The 21,719-nt window shown below is 48.4% G+C and overlaps 1 protein-coding gene across 4 annotated transcripts in view; it reads left to right on the top strand.

Moving 5' to 3' along the window:
• The first annotated feature begins 540 nt into the window (after positions 1-540).
• PELI1 (pellino E3 ubiquitin protein ligase 1) overlaps positions 541-21,719 on the top strand; it is a 34,658-nt gene continuing 13,479 nt past the window's right edge. Inside the window, exon 1 of one of the 4 annotated variants that reach the window (XM_069954725.1) lies at positions 541-817. The gene's annotated coding sequence lies outside the window, so the exon portion shown is untranslated. Of the gene's footprint in view, positions 818-1,911; positions 1,931-10,164; positions 10,184-16,027; positions 16,198-21,719 lie in introns of those variants that run through there. The other 3 variants (XM_069954728.1, XM_069954727.1, XM_069954726.1) reach the window with 3 other exon arrangements.

Below are 21,719 nucleotides of genomic sequence, written 5' to 3'. Positions count from 1 at the left end.
TACCTCGACTGCTACTATTAGTGATATCACTACATTATATATATCCTGGGGTGATCACACAGATGGGGGGGGGGGGTACTATTAGTGATATATATTATATATCCTGGGGTGATTACACAGATTGGGCCGGTGCTATTAGTGATATATATTATATATATCCTGGCGTGATTACACAGATTGGGCCGGTGCTATTAGTGATATATATTATATATATCCTGGCGTGATTACACAGATTGGGCCGGTGCTATTAGTGATATATGCTGCCCAGTCTTAAGACTTCATGTTATAGAAGGAGCTGAGCAGATTAATATATAGTTTAGTGGGAAAAGATAGAACATAACTTGTCATTTATTCATGTACATTTCTACTCATTCTTGGTTAGTCAAGTGGGTGGTCCTACTCAGCGACATGCTAAAATATAATTTGTGCTCTACTGTCCCTTTAAGTTAATCCCTGTGAACTACGTTTCCCATGATGCCTCCCTCCGTACGTGCGTGGTGACGTCTCCTGTAATGCGTCTCCCCTCTGTGTTTATGGCCGTGCGTGCTGACGTCACCGGGTAGCGATCCCTTCGCCTCCAGCAGTATCTCCGCCGTTGTCGCCTCCGCTGGTTCGTTCCTCGCAGCCGCCGGGAGTGGTGGTCGCTGTGCTCCGCCGGGCCGCCCCGTCCAGACCCGGGATCCGTGGAGGGTGACGCCCCGCTCTGTCTGTCAGCCGTCATTGTTATCAGCTCCATAGACACCGTCATCGTGACAGCAGCGCCGGCCCGTGACTGCTCATCCGGTGAGAGGAGCGCCCCCCGCAGCCCCAGCTCGCTGTAAGTAACCGGGAGGGGGGGCTGTGTGCCCGGGGGGAGACTGCGGGGCCCCGGGCTCCTGGCGGCCGCTCTCCGCTCCATTGTCCGCCCCGGGCTTTGTTCTCTGTGACTCCAGGAGGGGCAACACCGGCCCCGGTATATGTTACCTGTACGGGAGGGGCAGCACCGGCCCCGGTATATGTTACCTGTACGGGAGGGGCAACACCGGCCCCGGTATATGTTACCTGTACGGGAGGGGCGACACCGGCCCCGGTATATGTTACCTGTACGGGAGGGGCAGCACCGGCCCCGGTATATGTTACCTGTACGGGAGGGGCAGCAATACCGTCACCTGCACCACCGGTGTAATATCCTGCCCGTCCGGTATAATAGCCCGCCCGCCCGCCCGTCCGGTATAATAGCCCGCCCGCCCGCCCGTCCGGTATAATAACCCGCCCGCCCGTCCGGTATAATAACCCGCCAGCCCGCCCGTCCGGTATAATAACCCGCCAGCCCGCCCGTCCGGTATAATAACCCGCCAGCCCGCCCGTCCGGTATAATAACCCGCCAGCCCGCCCGTCCGGTATAATAACCCGCCAGCCCGCCCGTCCGGTATAATAACCCGCCAGCCCGCCCGTCCGGTATAATAACCCGCCAGCCCGCCCGTCCGGTATAATAACCCGCCAGCCCGCCCGTCCGGTATAATAACCCGCCAGCCCGCCCGTCCGGTATAATAACCCGCCAGCCCGCCCGTCCGGTATAATAACCCGCCAGCCCGCCCGTCCGGTATAATAACCCGCCAGCCCGCCCGTCCGGTATAATAACCCGCCAGCCCGCCCGTCCGGTATAATAACCCGCCAGCCCGCCCGTCCGGTATAATAGCCCGCCAGCCCGCCCGTCCGGTATAATAGCCCGCCAGCCCGCCCGTCCGGTATAATAGCCCGCCAGCCCGCCCGTCCGGTATAATAACCCGCCAGCCCGCCCGTCCGGTATAATAGCCCGCCAGCCCGCCCGTCCGGTATAATAGCCCGCCAGCCCGCCCGTCCGGTATAATAGCCCGCCAGCCCGCCCGTCCGGTATAATAGCCAGCCAGCCCGCCCGTCCGGTATAATAGCCAGCCAGCCCGCCCGTCCGGTATAATAGCCCGCCAGCCCGCCCATCTGTCCGTCCGGTATAATAGCCCGCCCGCCCGGTATAATAGCCTGCCTAATATTTTCACCTACCAACCTGCCTTCCTAGTATAATCACCTGCCTAGCTGGTATAATATCCTGCTTGGCATAGTCACCCATCCGCCTGGCATAGTCACCCATCCGCCTGGCATAGTCACCCATCCGCCTGGCATAGTCACCCATCCGCCTGGCATAGTCACCCATCCGCCTGGCATAGTCACCCATCCGCCTGGCATAGTCACCCATCCGCCTGGCATAGTCACCCATCCGCCTGGCATAGTCACCCATCCGCCTGGCATAGTCACCCATCCGCCTGGCATAGTCACCCATCCGCCTGGCATAGTCACCCATCCGCCTGGCATAGTCACCCATCTGCCTGGCATAGTCCATCCTATTTCCAGGCTGTTGGTGCCCAAGTGGTGGAGAATGTGGTACTGACCATCCGCTTTCCTTTGTTCCCGCTGGTTTAGGGCTGGAGGAGGAGGAGGAGGCCGCCGTACTGTGATCTCTGATGGCGGAGCATTGTGCTGCATCTTTATTTGTGTGATTCCCACTGTGCGGCACTACAGCTCCCAGCATGGCCGGACAGGTGTGAGCGCTGGAGGAAGGACGCCCCTGTGATGGCTGCTGATGTGCACCATACATGTGGCTGTCCAGCAGCTCAGTGTCCAGCTCTCAGTGCATGCTGGAAGTTGTAGTTTTACTTGTTTATGGTTCTTATATAGCAGTGATCCCCAATGTGTGGCACTACAACTCCCATCATGCCCTTACAGCCTGCTTGTTATGGTTCTTATATAGCAGTGATCCCCAATTGTGCGGCTCTTCAGCCATTACAGAACAGGCATGCAGAACTACAACTCTCATCATGCCTGGACACTCGGATATATGGCATTGGCTGCCCAAGTACAATGGGAGTTGTAGTAGTAGTATTCCAGCAGCTGGGTTGTGATACTTTGGGGATCACTGCTATATGGCATAGATTGGGGTCTGACGGTGAGGGGCTGGTCATTGCTGGTCAGGGCATGCTGGGAGTTGTAGTCTTATAACAATTGGGGGGGGGGGGGTCCACAGGTTGGGGATCTCTGCTGTATAGGCAGGGTTTGGGCTCTAACAGTGGGGGGCAGTATTGTTAGCTGACTGTGGCCACATGCAGGGTGAGTGCCGCCGTTCCTTTTCCCCCCAGGCTGTAGGTTTGGTCTTTAGTTAGCGGTGAGATGTGCTGTGTGTAACCTGCTGACACTGGCACACAAGGGGTTACACCGAGCCTTGCTGATTATTCCGAGTGTCCCACGCTGCCCCCTCCGGGTGGGGGGCTCTCATCTCACGTCTTACATCTGTCTTCCCTGGCAGGACCACAAGTCTTTGTCACGAAGGCGGCTGCCTTGGGATTCGGCTTTTTGGAGATTCTTCCCGGACCCCCTTCCCCCTCTTCGTTTTACCACCCGGCGCTTCCTCTCCCGCATACTTTGTGTTTATTATCATCGTTTGGTTTCTTTTTGTTTAGTGTTTGTTATTTAGTTCTATTTCCTGTTCTTCTTGTTTCCTTATTTTGATCTGTGAAGAATCTGACATGTGGTGCAATAGTCTGCAGAGTGCTTGTAACGTACTGACGTCTATGGGAGAGATCTATCTATCTATCTATCTATCTCCTATCTATCTATCTCCTATCTATCTATCTATCTATCTATCTATCTATCTCCTATCTATCTCCTATCTATCTATCTATCTCCTATCTCCTATCTATCTATCCTGTTGATCTTGTATACACAGTATCTCTCCATTCTCTCTGTCTCTTATACATCTGTATCTGTAGACATGTGAGGTCCCGGCATCTGTGCTCTGTGTGCCGCCATATGGTGCTTCATGCAGCGCTGACCTATAGAGAGATTGCTTCAATGGGGGAAGTAAATGACCCCCGCTATATGGCATCAGAGACAGACTAGGGGGCCTATTCCACAGAACCATAATCGGCCTGATTCGGCCAGTTATCGCTCCGTGGAATAGAGAGAACGGTCAGCCGATCGTGTCATCGGCTGATCGTTCATTTAGGTTCAGACCTAAAATCGTTGGTCGCCACCAGCGCATCACTATGGTGGAAAAGCTGTGCGCGGCAGCGACCGACGATTTCAGCAGCATCATACATTACCTGTCCGGTCTTCTCCTTCTTCCTCCAGGTCCCGCGCCGCCACAACAGCTTCGGAGCGGCTTGTCTGAGCTGACAGACCGTTAAGCCAATCGTTGGCCAGAACTGCCGCGGCCAGTGATTGGCTGAGCGGTCTGTCAGTTCAGACAGGCCGCTCCGAAGCTGCTGCGGCGCAGGACCTGGAGGAAGAAGAAGACCTGCAGCCCGGACAGGTAATGTATGAAACAAGGGCTGCAAGGACATCAGTAACTATGTCCCTGCAGCCCTCACTTAACGATCATCAGGGCTGTGGAATAGGCCCAGTAAACGAGGGCGGATCTAGCAGATTGGTCCTCGTTTATATTGTTGATCGGGCCGTGCTCGGACGTGGAATAGGACCCTGTAGACGCCATATCCATCAGAGCTTGTATAGACCTGTAACGCTGGGTTTACAAGTAGTGATAATTGGCCCGATCGTACGATTAACGATTTCAAGTTAACAATTTTCTTTTATAACGATCAGCGTTTAGATGGAACCATATATCGTACGGAAAAATAGTTTAACGTCTATCTCGCACATAGGTTAAATCGGTGACCGACTGTTCACACTGAACGATCTGCGAATTTTTTGCGAATGACCAATGACTATTTGTGAACATGTTCAAAAATCAAAATAAACGATTTCTCTCTCATCGCTTAATCGTTCGCTTCGTTTACATGTACGATTATCCTTCGAATTCGATCGTTATCGTGCAAATTCGCACAAAAATCGTTCCGTGTAAACGCAGCATAATACTCTCGCAGTCATGAGGCCCTATACTCTTACATGGCCTAAAAGTATAACTTAAAAAAACGTACTCGGCGTCCTATAGGCGGCGTCAGGGCTGGAGGCATGACTAAGAATGGCGCGCCCCAGTGGTTTGTGTCCGACCGCCATCTGTGTGCCCAGATCCTGTATATGTTACCAAGCTTCTATATAATATCTCATAGATGGCCGTCACCCCATAGCACCCGTCACCCTGTGGCAGATCCCCTGCGTGTATTGCGGCCGTCGCGCTCCATCTGTATTCTATTTGCTGTACTAGTTTCTCAGTCTCCGCCATTGTTCCTCCCGTGTTTGCTCCTCATTGTGTTCTAGGTTTATTTGCTTTCTGATATATTGTTAGTAACTTTGTGTCACATGATTAGTTACTCCCGACGTCTTGTATCTGAGTCCCTGGTGTCTCATGTCTCTGGCTGTAATATAGATTTCCCTCACCCCCTGGCCGTGACTCCGATGGTCCTCGGGCAGCCGTCCCTCCTATTTATCACACTGTACCTGGCTGATGGATCTGAAGGTCCCACATTATGGTTACACCAGCTATTGGCTCACTAAGGCCGGGTTTACACTGCATTTTTGCATTTTTTTTTCATCAGTTTTATGCAAAAAAAAAAAAAATAAGGATGAAAAAACTGATGCATTTGTTTACATCCTTTTTTCCATTGACATCCGTCATAAAAACGATCAAAACGCATCATTTTTTTTTTAAGCGTGCGCACAAATGTGGCCAGCCATATTTTTGTGTACATGAAAAAAAACTGATGTGATTTGATCGGTTTCTTCTTTAAAATTGTAGTCAGTGGAAAAACTGATCAAAACGGATGCACACCATTGAATTCCATTATTATAAAAAAAAAAAGGATCAAAATAAGTCGGACACAAAAATGAGGTTGACCACGTTTTTGTGTACGCTGGAAGAAACGGATCCGTTTTGATCCATCTTCTTTATCATGGGATTCAATGTAAAAACGGATCAAAATGGATGCACACACATGCATCCTTTTTTTTCCATCCATTTTTCATCTTTTTTTGCAAAAAAACTGATGAAAAAAATGGATTGTAAAAACGCAGTGTGAACTCGGCCTTGCGTTAAAGTGTTCTGGCTCAGTATAAAGGAATGGTGTATCCCTGATAACCTGAAGAGTGTCATTAGTGCAGGTGCCGGCTATTGATTGTTACAGCGTTTGCACATTTGGTGCCATCCCACCTGGTTGCACATAAAACAAAAGAAGTGCAAGTGATGTGTCAGAAGGCGCTGGAGGGCGATAGCTACGCCAGGAGCCCACAGGTTCAGCCCCATCCTCCAGGGTTCTGTGGATATGATGCTTCTCTGGTCCCTGGATTGCAGACACATGTGACCCCATAACAGCCTGGATTGGTGTCCCCCCCCCCCCCCCCATGGGGTAATGAGGGGTTGTGGCTCCGTTTTTATGGTCCCGGACTTTCCTGGACACATTTTATCACAATGTGAATTGTCCCGTAACCTCTATAACGTCTTCTCTATCTGGATGATGGGGAGTCTGCAGCAGCTTCATCAGGGGACGGGTTTCTTATTACTCTCCTAAATATCCATAGGAGAAAACTGGAGCAGAGCGGGGAAAGCTCGCCGACCCCATCACATTGGCGCAGGTTAGGTGATAGATTTGGCGCCTCCTGCCAGATACGTCCAACGTTTCTCTTCTCTTTGTGCCAATTCTTGACATGAATACATGGAGCGGGCTGGTAATGGTTATAAGACATTTTACAATTCCGCTTCTCCAGACGCTTTATGAACCTGCGAGGTGGGAAGAATTGTCGCACGTTCTTCTCGCTTTTATTTGGGAGCCATTTGTGCCAGAATTCTCTCTCGTTCTGCCACCATTAGTTATGGCTTCTTGTCGCAGGACAACGACTCCACATTGTCTGAACCTCATCACATCCCAGGCTCGGTGATCACATGGTTCTCCATGCTTTACACTGCAGCTCTGATTGTGTCTGCATTGACAGCCGGTGTATGAGACGGACGTCTGCAGTGAGATCTCCACCCATGGGAGATGCAGATCACCATAGATCAGCCGACCCCGAGCGTGCGGCATCGGGTTACCGGTGGCTGAGGAAGCTGGATGCATCTCTAGGGAGTTCTGGAGAAGGTGGATACGGCCACAGGCTGTCAGGAGGGAACGTGTGGCCATTGGCTGTATCCATGTGTTCCAGGACTCCCAAAAGATGCATCCAGCTTCTCTGCCACCGCTGATCACATGCTGCACGACCGGGTCTGGACGAATTCAAGTGTGCTGGAAGTTTAATCATCTCATCACAATAACTACTCTAAGCTATATATATGGTCTCACTGCTCTATACACCTATACGTATGGTCTCACTGCTCTATATACACCTATACGTATGGTCTCACTGCTCTATATACACCTATACGTATGGTCTCACTGCTCTATATACACCTATACGTATGGTCTCACTGCTCTATATACACCTATACGTATGGTCTCACTGCTCTGTATACACCTATACATATGGTCTCACTGCTCTATATACACCTACACGTATGGCCACACTGCTCTATATACACCTATACGTACGGTCTCACTGCTCTATATACACCTATACATATGGTCTCACTGCTCTGTATACACCTATACATATGGCCACACTGCTCTATATACACCTACACGTATGGCCACACTGCTCTATATGCACCTATACATATGGCCACACTGCTCTATATGCACCTATACATACGGCCACACTGCTCTATACACCTATACGTATGGCCACACTGCTCTATATGCACCTATACATATGGCCACACTGCTCTATATGCACCTATACATACGGCCACACTGCTCTATACACCTATACGTATAGTCTCACTGCTCTATATACACCTATACATATGGCCACACTGCTCTGTATACACCTATACGTATGGTCACACTGCTCTATATACACCTATACGTATGGTCACACTGCTCTATATGCACCTATACGTATGGTCTCACTGCTCTGTATACACCTACACGTATGGCCACACTGCTCTATATACACCTACACGTATGGCCACACTGCTCTATATACACCTACACGTATGGCCACACTGCTCTATATACACCTATACGTATGGCCACACTGCTCTATATACACCTATACATATGGTTTCACTGCTCTATACACCTACACGTATGGCCACACTGCTCTATATACACCTACACGTATGGCCACACTGCTCTATATGCACCTATACATATGGCCACACTGCTCTATATGCACCTATACATACGGCCACACTGCTCTATACACCTATACGTATGGCCACACTGCTCTATATGCACCTATACATATGGCCACACTGCTCTATATGCACCTATACATACGGCCACACTGCTCTATACACCTATACGTATGGTCTCACTGCTCTATATACACCTATACATATGGCCACACTGCTCTGTATACACCTATACGTATGGTCACACTGCTCTATATACACCTATACGTATGGTCACACTGCTCTATATGCACCTATACGTATGGTCTCACTGCTCTGTATACACCTACACGTATGGCCACACTGCTCTATATACACCTACACGTATGGCCACACTGCTCTATATACACCTATACATATGGCCACACTGCTCTATATACACCTATACATATGGCCACACTGCTCTATATACACCTATACATATGGTCTCACTGCTCTATATACACCTATACATATGGTCTCACTGCTCTATACACCTATACGTATGGCCACACTGCTCTATATACACCTATACATATGGCCACACTGCTCTATATACACCTATACATATGGCCACACTGCTCTATATACACCTATACATGGTCTCACTGCTCTATATACACCTATACATATGGTTTCACTGCTCTATACACCTATACGTATGGCCACACTGCTCTATATACACCTATACGTATGGCCACACTGCTCTATATACACCTATACGTATGGTCACACTGCTCTATATACACCTATACGTATGGTCTCACTGCTCTGTATACACCTATACGTATGGCCACACTGCTCTGTATACACCTACACGTATGGCCACACTGCTCTGTATACACCTACACGTATGGCCACACTGCTCTGTATACACCTACACGTATGGCCACACTGCTCTGTATACACCTACACGTATGGCCACACTGCTCTGTATACACCTACACGTATGGCCACACTGCTCTGTATACACCTACACGTATGGCCACACTGCTCTGTATACACCTACACGTATGGCCACACTGCTCTGTATACACCTACACGTATGGCCACACTGCTCTGTATACACCTACACGTATGGCCACACTGCTCTGTATACACCTACACGTATGGCCACACTGCTCTGTATACACCTACAGCTATGGTAAACATGATGAATTAGAGTAATTTAGAAAGTTGAGTTGAACATGTTTATTGTGATCAAGTTAACACAGGCTACATCTGTATAAATATGCTCATGCCCATCTATATACCTGTAATGTACATATGCTCATGCCCATCTATATACCTGTAATGTACATATGCTCATGCCCATCTATATACCTGTAATGTACATATGCTCATGCCCATCTATATACCTGTACTGTACATATGCTCATGCCCATCTATATACCTGTACTGTACATATGCTCATGCCCATCTATATACCTGTACTGTACATATGCTCATACCCATCTATATACCTGTACTGTACATATGCTCATGCCCATCTATATACCTGTACTGTACATATGCTCATGCCCATCTATATACATGTGGTCACATTGCTGTATATACACCTCCCTCTTTCTCTCTCTCTCGCTCTCTTTTTCTCTCTCTCTCTCTCTCTCGCTCGCTCTCTACCACTTGCCGCTGGACACTTGATCCTTTGTGTCAGGTGGATTTTCTCGCCCGGCCCTTCTTCCTCATATGACCTATACATTATATATACATAGAATTAAAGTTTTAACTCTTTCCTGACCGGAGTGACGGACACTTTACTGTGTGAATTATCGGCCCCACAGAGCAGGTTTTTTATTTTTTCTTAATAAAATATATATTATTCTTTTATAATGTTCAGAAAGTAACCATCCATGTTTGCTACCCATGGACCTAGTGTGGCCGATCACCGCCTCATATATAGCCGCTTGTATATATATTTGGGTAATTGTGTCCTTCCCTCATTATAGCTTGGGCTGTGTCTGGAGTCTGACTCACTACCTGACTATGAGGAGATGATCGTCACATGGGAAGCAAAAACCCTCTAAATGACAGGTACTCCTCCACCATGGTGTACACGGCCAATAAGTCACCCCGCGCCCCATCACACTGCTGCTATACATTGGGAGTATTCCCTGGTGAACCCCACTGTATAGCCGTACATCAGCCATTGGCCCCTATGACAGCGACCTCTGGGGGTTGTCAGCCTGTTGGGGGGGGGGGGGGGAGCTGTGGGTGAAATATGTTCTTATTAGACTTATGTTCCGGCACCCTTTTTTTTTTTTTTTTTTTTTTTATATTTTCATTATTGAGTAGTGTGCATTCATTTATCTACATTCTTACATTGAGTGTGACCAGGTTCCTATCAGGACGTCGCCTATCCATACGCCTTATATAAGGGAGGGGCCCTGCCTGGTAGCCGTACGTAAGCCGGGGTGGAGCCACCAGCTGATCAATGGCTTCTGGACAGGACAGAGCAGCTGTAGGGAAATCCCATTCTACAGAGTCCAGGCCTGAGTCCACTGGGATGGTGACAAGAAGAGCAGTCATAGGGACATACTTATTTTCTTCCCTGCTATAAGATTGGTTGGTACGTGTTATAGCGGGGGGGGGGGGGGGAGATTCATTATAACATACACTTATATAAGCATGGTAGATGTTTGGTACAAATATATAATAGAATGTAATATATTATTATATACTTGTTTATACTTATTTTTTCCCCTGAATAATGGAGCAACTTTACAAGGAAACCCAGAACTTTCTGTTCCATTGATCTCCTAATTTATGAGCTGTTACTTTACTACGCTGCGCTGTTCCCTCTTACGGTCTGACTGTAATGGATGTCGCTTGGCTCGGCTTCTAACATTACGGCCTCATCCAGAGGGTTTCTCTGTCCACATTGCTGACTGCATCCTATAATAACCTCTGGGATTGGTGCGGAGTGATGGGGTGAGGGCCCTGTGTATGTGTATATAGGATATAAGTATGTGTGTGTGTGTATATATATATATGCAAAAAAGGGGTCCGTGGAGCCTCAGTTACGAGTCTCAAAACACGGGAATAGCCAGATATCCCTCTCTCCAGAGAAGGAAGCCCATTGCCAAGGGGTGCCTCCTAGTGGGGAGAGCACCAAACCACCCTGATACGTAGTCCCTCAGGTCCTCACTCTGTTGCGAGCTTTGGGACCTAAATAGGGAAACACCAGGGTGGCCCCTGTGAGTCAAAGTCTAACTCTGTGGCGAGTATAAGGACATAAGACAAGGGTTACCAAGGCTAGGCATCCATCCACAGACTGCAGTTTCGGGGTATTTGCCCCTCGTCAGTGTGGAGCAGGATTCTGGCTACTGGGGCAATGATAAATAGACCAACAAAACACAACAATCACTGAACTCAGGGAGAACAGTGAAAAATTCCAATGGAGTACTCATTTACGAGTCTCCACTGATTGTCCCATACAAAATTAGACTTTGACTCACAGGGGCCACCCTGGTGTTTCCCTATTTAGGTCCCAAAGCTCGCAACAGAATGAGGACCTGAGGGACTATGTATCAGGGTGGTTTGGTGCTCTCCCCACTAGGAGGCACCCCTTGGCAATGGGCTTCCTTCTCTGGAGAGAGGGATATCTGGCTATTCCCGTGTTTTGAGACTCGTAACTGAGGCTCCACGGACCCCTTTTTTGCATATTCAAATTTTGTATGGGACAATCAATGGAGACTCGTAAATGAGTACTCCATTGGAATTTTTCACTGTTCTCCCTGAGTTCAGTGATTGTTGTGTTTTGTTTGTGTATATATATATATATATATATATATAATATATATATATATATATACACACCCTGCAGCCTGTCCTCCAGCTGTTCTCCCAGTGATCTCTATTCCAGAGTCCGGTGCACAATGATCTCCTGCAGAACGGATACGCAGTGTTAGGAAACGACACGGGGCGGCCTGCGGCGTGACGTAGATTGGGGTGTAATGTATTCGGTCGGCTCTATAACTCTGCGACCCTCTTCCTTCCTGGCCGATAGGACATTTCATTCTCCTTGGAGAAAACGTCTTTCCTGTCCATGAGAAGTTTCTTGTTCCTATTATTTGCGTTCCTGGTGTTGTATGGGAGATTACACATAGCAGAACCTTTATAGGACGCTGTCATCATCCTGCGCGGTACGACATGGGGACAGTCCTCTCTGATTTACTGGGAAACACCATCGTGTGTCAGAGATCACAGTATAAAAAACATCTGGCTCCCCTATATCTCTATAGCACACCCTCAGAAGAGAGGAGATCCTGCTCCCCTATATCTCTATAGCACACCCTCAGAAGAGAGGAGATCCTGCTCCCCTATATCTCTATAGCACACCCTCAGAAGAGAGGAGATCCTGCTCCCTTATATCTCTATAGCACACCCTCAGAAAGGAGGAGATCCTGCTCCCCTATATCTCTATAGCACACATACTCAGAAGGGAGGAGATCCTGCTCCCCTATATCTCTATAGCACACATACTCAGAAGGGAGGAGATCCTGCTCCCCTATATCTCTATAGCACACATACTCAGAAGGGAGGAGATCCTGCTCCCCTATATCTCTATAGCACACCCTCAGGAGAGGAGGTCCTGCTCCCCTATACCTCTATAGCACACCCTCAGAAGCAGCAGCAGCATGGAGGACATTATACATGAGTCTAGGCTGTGAATCTACCCCCCCCCCCCCAACCAGTTTTTCAGAATTAATAAGTTTGGGGGGGGGCTGATGTGTTGATAAAAATGGATTTTTCTCTGATTGATGAGAAGCAGCAACATCTGTGTCCTCTCTGCAGCTCTCTCCTCCCCATAGATCTCTATAGTTGCAGTTTTTTTTGTGACAGGAGGTAAAGTGGAAGTACCCTTGTGACCTCAGGGGAGAAAGTCCCAGAAACCATCCTGTCCAAGAGTCTGAGATATGCTGGAATTCATGTCCATTTCTTTTTTTTTATTTTTTTGCCTTTTCTCCCCATTAGGAGACTGCAAGTTGCTTCACCTCTTGGATGCGGCTACCAGTGCATGATGGGAGTTGTAGTTTTGTAACCGCTTAGAGGGGCAGAGGTTGGGGCTGTGGAGTGTTCCTTGAAGTAGCGTCCTGGCTGTAGAGCGCCTCCTGATCTGCAGCCCCCTTCTCTGGATCAGCGCCTTATTCTTTCACCTCCCTCTTAATCGCTCTCAGCGTCTTCCAAAATAACCGTGTGCGCTCAGGTTTTGTGTCCCCGCTCAGATCAGTGTTGCTCAGTAACTAGGTCAAAGAATCAGAAAGGGGCCTCCCCCTCAGATCAATTGTTCATATCTGGGGATTAGAGCGGCATTCTTAGCATGATTTGTATTGGCTTGTGTACATGGCTCCTCTCCAACATGAAATCCGTGTACAGATTTGTTCTAGGGACGCAGCAAATATTATTCCATGGAAACCAGGACTGTACATGGGCTCTCCTGATTTTGGCAGGAAAAGCACTTGTTAAAAAAAAAGCACACATTTTTAAAGAGCCGGGACATCGAAAAAATCTGACGTATCCATGTATTACTAATCCTAGTCATCACATGACTATTGTGGAAGAAATGGGGGGGGGGGGACGTCAGACGCATTCAGAGCGCAGCCTAATGGTGAGCTTACACAGACAGTCAGGAACAGACTATAAACAGAAAAGGGGTCATAAAGGAAAGACTGAGATTTTTCCTCTTTTCAGATCCATTCCTGGCTTTGGCTTCAAAAATCTGTCTGTGTAAACGCACCATTAGGGTATGTTCACACTGAGTAAAAGAGGTGGAATTCCGTGGCAGAATCTGGCCTACCTCAGTGTGACACTGCTTCTCTATGGGAGAGCGCGCACCCTCCGCTCCCGCCGCGCTCCGCTTACAGGAGTGACATGTCACTACCTTGAGCAGAGAGCAACAGAGCTAAGTGCACTCTATTATAGACAGGCTATGGGACACTGAGGCAGGCGGGATTCCACCTGTTTAGCTCAGTGTGAACATACCCTTACACTGGCCGATTGTTGAGTGATTGATCGCTTATAGGAACACTGGTCCATGTAAAGAGGCCGCAGCTATCTGCCAATCCTAGTTCATTGATCTCTTTACCAAATCCAGTGATCTGCCGGATCGCTGCTTATTTCGAGGTGCAGATTAGGTGAAAGAAAAGCTTCAGAAATCCATTGGTGCCAGTGCCTGTCTCTATGTATACCTTCTGTATAGTGTACATGGTGTCAGAGGAGTCGGCTGAGAACCCCATAGAAAGTAGCGCAGCTCTCAGACTCCATGACTGACCCCATGAAAGTCAGCACCATAGCAATGACTGTGCCTATACATCATATATGGGAAGCGTTCCAGCAGTGCTGTGCTCCCAGAGACGTAGGAGCTAGAAGAATCTGAGTCATTGCTATGGCACCAATAAGTCATTGTTATATATACTCATTACTACTCATATAAATAACCCACAGTCCTGGTGGCCCCGGTCCAGGGATTACACTCTGCTGTATCACACGTGAGTGTCTGGGCCAGGCTGATAGGAAGCTGAGGAAAGGACACAAGGGAGACTGAGTGGATGGGCGCAATAAGTTGTGTGTGTAATGTGTATATATATGTATATATGTATATATGTATGTATGTATGTGTGTGTGTATATATATGTGTGTGTGTGTGTATATATATATATATATATATATATATATATATATATATATATATATATATATATATATAAATATATTGATAAGGCCCAACCCCAGTGGATACCCGCAACTGCAAAGCGCTCCGAAACACCGTTAGGAGCACTGCGCCGCCCCCTGAGCAATGAGCTTAGTAGTATGGAAGCAGGACAGTGCTCCTAGTGGTGCTCCGGACCAAGGATTACACTGCCAACAGCATGGCAACGGCACAGAGGAGGAAGATAAGTGATAGATCATTCTCCTGCTTACACAGTAGAGGAGATCCAGCTCCCCTATATCTCTATACACTGCACACAGAGGAGATCTTCCTCCCCTATATCTTGTGCAGCAGCATGAAGGACATTACAGAACAGTAATGACCAGTCTAGGCTGTGAATGAAGGGGAGGTGAGAACTAGTACAGTAAGCTGGTGCAGATTTTTTGGCTGCCTCTATGTGCCTGAGTTTGTCCTCCATATCCTTTTATGGGCAGCATGTAACCTGATCTCTTTGTGATGGGGGGGGGGGGGCAGAAAAGGACCCAGATTCATGGGGAAAATGCATTCTCTCTTTTTCTCTTATAAGATATGTTAATGTTTTAAAGCTTTTCCTCTATCTCAGGGACCCCATAGAATTGGTTTCCCCCCATTCTTACATGTTATAGCCGATGGTACCATATTGCTGCTACGATCCATTTACACAACCTGTGACTCTAGCTGATGCAAAACTACAACTCCCATCATGCCCAGACAGCCATAGACCTGCACCCAGGAGTGTAGGGCAGCACCATGTTTTCTTTGGGCGCCTCCGGTGGTTTAGATTCCCCAGCATGATAGGAGTTGTAGTTTTGCAGTCTCTGGGTTGGGAGGGAAACACTACAAGACACCGGAGCGGTGAGGAAACACAAGCCGCAGCCTCTCGTCTCTGCTTAATCTGATTTAGACATGAAATGAATCCGGTGGCGACGGCGGCTCTGACAACCTTGTGCACCCGGTGAGTGTGCGGCGTCTCACATGTCAGCCATAGGCTGGTGTTCTCTGTGCTGTGTAGGAGGTGTGTGTGTGTGTGTGTGAGGAGCTGCTGGCACACTCGTGCATCCCTTTCACTTCCTTTTCTTCCTTTTGAAGCCACAGCTGAATGTGTGGAAGCTCCGGAGCGGTGACTCAGCCGGTCGGCTCTCCCATTGGTTGCAGGATGGTGTTTACCTGTTTTGCATCGCACCTTCCTACCCAGCGCTGAGTCAGCAGCCTCCCCAACCACTTAAGTGAAAGAAGGCAGGCAGGCAGTGTATTGTGCCTGCCAGCGGGGCAGCAGCAGGAGGAGGCTGCCACTCTCTGTCCTGGATTGTATTGCTCGCTGCTCTTCAGAGCGGATTCATTACCGGGAGCCGCGGAGGTGAGTGGATGTGTGCGCCGCCGGTCACCACTGAGGATTATAACCGGAGCGTCCGTGTAACCTGTACCTGATCGTCCGTCACATGTATCATGGTGTCGTCTGTTTCAGCTTGGCTGCCCCCTTTTTAAGCCATGTAAATGATCCTTTTATTGGGGGTCCCCATTGTTATGGAATAGAGGGGAGGCTGTAGAATAGATCAGGACCAGCCGCACCAGCTGCCGCCAGTATCCAAGTGTGAATTGTTGTGAGGGACTCCGCAAATTAGAGTTTTCTTTTATTGTATTCCCAAAGTCGCGTCATGGCGAGTGAGGTAACCTGTGTTTATAGTGTGTGTGTGTGTGTGTGTGTGTGTGTGTGTGTGTGTGTATCTATCTATCTAACCTGCAGTGTGAACAGAGTCATAGATGTGCGGCCAATTTCCCCCCTTTTTCATATAATATATATATCTAAGTATCTATGTATCTAAGCTGATGGCGCTGGAAGCATTAGAGTCAGAGCTGGAGAGGAACAGCTGGGGGGCCACAAGTTGGGGGAGACAGCTGTACAGTATCTATCTATCTAGTACATAGCTAGTAAAGAAGTATAGTTATCTCTGGGATAGTTGGGTGACGGCCATCTTATAGGTTGTCACCCAGCTTTTCCGGGAGATGTGTCTATAGAGCAGCCTATCATCTAAGGCAGGGATGGGGGAACCTTCGGCCCTCCAACGGTTGCAAAACTACAATTCACATCATACCTGGACAGCCGAAGGTTCCCCATCCCAGATCTAAGGTATGTAATGAGGGTCGGGGTGCTGGGACAGATGGCCCCCCTCATTATATCACCTGACACACTATGGAGCTAAACTCGAGCAACCGTCTGCTCTCTGTATATGTTTACCTTCCTGTCGGTGATGTCCGTCGCCATAGCGTGTACGGGAGGAATCCCAGACGCCGTCCTCACCGCACCAGGAAGCTGTGGGTTGTATCTGTATACCTGGAGAGGTTGTATGATCCATCTTTATCTCTGATAAGATATATATGGGGGAGGGGATGCCAGACCGCACAGCAGTCATTACTGAGTGTACTATCATTGTGTTATAGTACTGGGAGTATATATACCATTAAGGACGCCATTGTAGTGCGGTGCTGCTAATGTCAGTCATGTGGTCAGAACAGCGGACGTGTAAGTGTGAACAAGGCTATAGAGTAAGGGTCCTATTACACTGAGCGATTTTTAACGATTAACGACTAACAATAAACGATCACAAACTAGATTGTTTATCGCTAACCTGAAATCGTTTCCCATATTACACAGACCAATAATCGTTAGTTACGATCGTTACTATGATGGTTATTGCGATCGTTACTATGATGGTTATTGCGATCGTTACTATGATGGTTATTGCGATCGTTACTATGATGGTTATTGCGATCGTTACTATGATCGTTTATTCCTTGTGAACCCAGAAAAACAATGAACAATGTGCAATTACACTGAACGATTAGTGAAAAAACGCGGAACTTGAGCGAACGAATGTGGAATTACAGCGAAGGATTAACGATAATTTTAGGTTCAGATCTAAATAAACGATCAACGACTTACGAACGATTTTTCGATCATTGCCTGCAATTACACAGAACGATTATCATGTAAATTCGAGTGATTTAACGATTTTTCGCACGATAATCGTCCCTTGTAATAGGGCCCTAAGGACTGTCAATAGTATACGCTATAGAACAGCTTCTTAGAGGAGCACTTCTATGAGAGGCGGCCTGACATCTCTCTCCTGATTCCCCCCCCCCCATGTACACATGGAAGGGGAGAGGAAAGAAAGCCGCTGTCAGACACCTCCGGAGCATGAGGATCACATGGATGGGGAGAGGAAAGAAAGCCGCTGCCAGACACCTCCGGAGCATGAGGATCACATGGATGGGGAGAGGAAAGAAAGCCGCTGCCAGACACCTCCGGAGCATGAGGATCACATGGATGGGGAGAGGAAAGAAAGCTGCTGCCAGACACCTCCGGAGCATGAGGATCCGCCATGGAAATCCAGCATGTGCGGCTGCTCACCCCTATACACAATAGATTGTTGGGGATATTACAATGTATGTTACCAATTTAAAGGGATAATTCACAAAAAATCTACTTCTTCCAGTACTTATCAAGTGCTGTATGTCCTGGACGATTCTTTCTAGTCAGACACAGTTGTGATTTGAAAGAATAATTTTTTGGTAAACCGCCCATAATTTTTTCTCCCCTTGCGATTATACTGGTGATCGTGTATTCAGTCCCCATGATGGCTGCTCCCTCTCACTGCCATAGATGGCGGATCCTCTTATCGCGTCAAAGGGAAAACTTGGACAGGCAGCGGGATCCAGGTGTGTCAGGGCTGGTGCCGTCCAGTCCTTATGGCCTGTGTGATGTAACAGCATGTATATGGCGGGGGCAGGCATGGTTGTATATTTGTGTGGCCTCTGGCCGCTCGCGGTGGGACGCTGCTGCAGTAACTCGGCTCTGTTATGTGGGCACACAGCTGACTCTCCACTCCTGCACGTGTGGGCTCATCTCTTTTGATGCCAGCTGCTTTAAATATCCATCTTATTAACATCTTAAATGTTCCAGACAGCCCACACACCGCTCCGAGCTGCGGCAGCGTAATGTGGAGCACGACAGTGTAATGTGGAGGATGACGGCTTCATCAGGGGTCAGCCTCCATACACGGGGGAGAGATATGGGGGCTCCGCTTATATGGGGCCCTCTGCCTTACAGCTGACCCTCCAGTCTAGGATGATGGAGGAAAACATTGCATGCTGGGATATTCTGACGGTACCAGAGAGCTGCTCATAGCTCCCATTGTTCTTCAGTCCTCGCCAGCTTTGGCTGTCTCGGCATGATGGGACTTGTAGTCTTTCACAGCTGGAAGGCTGAAGGTTCTGCATCCCTGAGCTGAGTGTCCTGTGTGAATGAGCGTTAATGGAGTCCATGGCGGTTGGAGCGTTCGCCTCCTGATGGGTAATAGTGAGGACTATGTGCGGTCCCCGGATAATCTCATCATGGCCACCATTCACACTCACAGCACATGGAGGTTATATTCTAGCGCCGTCCTCTACCACCTCCTTCCTAATCTGTTTTTGCTTTCTGGCGTCTTGATGATCTTGGATTATATAATCCCTGCGGACAGATCTCCGATCTTCTGCTGTAATCCTCATTGTTGTGAACACGTCAGGCGTCCCGTCCATCCTGTCTGGATTATCAGGTCTATCCATATAGATGGCTTATAACCATATAGTAGCCTATATCCACCGTATAGATGATAATTCCACGTTGCTCTCTGCTGCTCCCTCTGGCCATGTCATGAACTGTCCAGAGCAGCAGCAAATCCCCATAAAAAACCTCTCCTGCTCTGGACAGTTCCTGACATGGACCAAGGTGGCAGCAGAGAGCACTGTGTCTGACTGGAGAGAATACACCACTTCCTGCAGGACATACAGCAGCTGATAAGTATTGGAAAACTGGAGATTTTTTTAATAAAAGTTAATTACAAATCTCTAGCACTTTCTGGTACCAGTTCATTTGAAAGATTTAACATTTTGATATCTTTCTTGGTATCGGTTAGGGGCATTACATCCTGGCACCTACCACCTTAGGAGTACACTGGACATCTGCAACAGGATGCCTGTTCCACCATCGGGACGCTATTGATAAGTATTGCTGGTTTTCAGACACATGTATACTTTGTGCTTTTGTGCTATTGAGCATTTAATAATCCAGTGATAGTAGGATGCAGCTATCAGCTGCCTGACTGGGCTAATTGCAAACAGTATACTGTATCTTAGCATGCCTGTCACATTCATTTTTTGCTATATCCTGGCATTTGGGTACTGACTCCCAAGAGTCGTATTGGTGGTATTCACTTGCTGTAATACTTAGGATTTCTATTGTCCTGATTACTAGTACTGGCATCATCCCATGTGCATTCTGAGACACACATGTGTCACTGAGTTACTCCTCAGCATCATCCAGCAATCCACCGGAGGTGGTGCAGGTGGTTTTGCGCTGTATATCTATTGCACTACATTTTCTTTTGTTGTTATTGTTTGTTGTACACCACTATATCCCTGATGATCCTGTTATTATTTGTACAGGTGAAACGCGTTGGATTCTTTTTTGTATATTGGTTTGGTGTGGTACCCCATTTTGTGTGATTCACATTTTGTGTTTGTTTGTGTCTTGTCCTGCACTTAGAGGAGGGAAGGGAACGTCATCGTGGTTGGGGCCACCCTTTTAAGGAGGTGGGTCACCCCAAAAGGTAGGGAAAGTATCACAATCTAGGAGTGGACAGAGTGCACCTTGTCCTCTTGTGTGTTTCCCTTTTAATACGTTCCGTTGTCTATTCATTCACACTGTTATTTTCCTAAGTGCGGTGATTTTGATTCAGATTGGTGATTCTATATATTTGAGCTATATATACTTTTCTTTTTTATTCTTATCTTGATTAAAAGCTATGTTTTAGTTCCTAAGTGCTTACTTTGTTATGAATTAAATTTGTTGCTTTATAGTAGCACAGGAGTGTGTATATCGGCGTGGAGGACGTTACCCCCTCCTATATCTAATTGGGTTTTCTGTGGAATTTGGTATCGGTTACTGTCAGATTGTTTTTTTGCTGTTTGTCCAGAAATTTCCATCCAGTTTCTACCGCTTCCTCCACTCCATTCCTCTGTATGAGCCTGAGCAGGCCGGTTATCGGGCCCAGTGATCAGCTGATCGCATACATCATACAAAGTTCCATCTCCTGTGAGCGCCAGGCAGACCTTCATACACCGTGCCACCTCTGTGAGTGCCAGGCAGACCCCCGTATAGTGCCACCTCTGTGAGCGGCTCCGGCAGACCCCCATACACAGTGCCCCCTCTGTGAGTGCCAGGCAGACCCCCATACACAGTGCCACCTCTGAGCGCCAGGCAGACCCTGTATACAGTGTCACCCCTGCGAGCACCATGCAGACCTCCATACACAGTGCCACCTCTGTGAGCATCTCCGGCAGACCCCCATGCACAGTGCCACCTCTGAGCGCCAGGCAGACCTCCATACACAGTGCCACCCTTGGGAGCAGCTCCGTCAGACCCCTATACACAGTGCCACCCCTGTGAGCGCCAGGCAGACCCCCCTACACAGTGCCACCTCTGCGAGCGCCAGGCAGACCTCCATACACAGTGCCACCTCTGCGAGCACCAGGCAGACCTCCATACACAGTGCCACCCTTGGGAGCAGCTCCGTCAGACCCCTATACACAGTGCCACCCCTGTGAGCGCCAGGCAGACCCCCCTACACAGTGCCACCTCTGCGAGCACCAGGCAGACCTCCATACACAGTGCCACCTCTGCGAGCACCAGGCAGACCTCCATACACAGTGCCACCTCTGCGAGCACCAGGCAGACCTCCATACACAGTGCCACCCCTGTGAGCGCCAGGCAGACCCCCCTACACAGTGCCACCTCTGCGAGCACCAGGCAGACCTCCATACACAGTGCCACCTCTGCGA

Source organism: Dendropsophus ebraccatus, chromosome 15 (genome assembly GCF_027789765.1).
Source record: "Dendropsophus ebraccatus isolate aDenEbr1 chromosome 15, aDenEbr1.pat, whole genome shotgun sequence".
In the NCBI taxonomy this organism is placed as follows: domain Eukaryota; kingdom Metazoa; phylum Chordata; class Amphibia; order Anura; family Hylidae; genus Dendropsophus; species Dendropsophus ebraccatus.
Note: the sequence above shows the minus strand (reverse complement) of the source record. Positions and strands in the feature narration are given on the sequence as shown.